This window comes from Dendroctonus ponderosae, unplaced genomic scaffold (assembly GCF_020466585.1).
Source record: "Dendroctonus ponderosae isolate FM_Combo_2020 unplaced genomic scaffold, Dpon_F_20191213v2 Dpon_F_20191213_7, whole genome shotgun sequence".
In the NCBI taxonomy this organism is placed as follows: domain Eukaryota; kingdom Metazoa; phylum Arthropoda; class Insecta; order Coleoptera; family Curculionidae; genus Dendroctonus; species Dendroctonus ponderosae.
Window position 1 is genome coordinate 1,463,024 of NW_026018916.1, and position 275 is coordinate 1,463,298.

General features: G+C 29.1%; 1 protein-coding gene across 2 annotated transcripts in view; it reads left to right on the forward strand.

Moving 5' to 3' along the window:
- LOC109540217 (aquaporin AQPAe.a) overlaps window positions 1-275 on the forward strand; it is an 11,198-nt gene that overhangs the window by 5,297 nt on the left and 5,626 nt on the right. The gene's annotated exons all lie outside the window — the stretch shown is intronic.

Genomic DNA, 275 nt, shown 5'->3' on the forward strand with positions numbered 1-275 from the left:
GTGAGATAAAACACAAACCTTTATCTAAAAAACTGCACTTATTATTTTATATTCCTTACATGTTCCCGCTCTGTGGCTTTTGCCCTTTCATTTTGTTCTCGATCAATTAAAGTGTTTCGCAATATGCTCTTAACAAAAATTCTATAAGCAATTACAAATTTGAATATTGGTCACAACAATAAAATACAGTTAATAGTTTTACATTGATAGAAGAGTATTTTCGTTCATCCACAGATTATTCTATTGTGTAGAAATACAGTTAGGTATAGCAATTT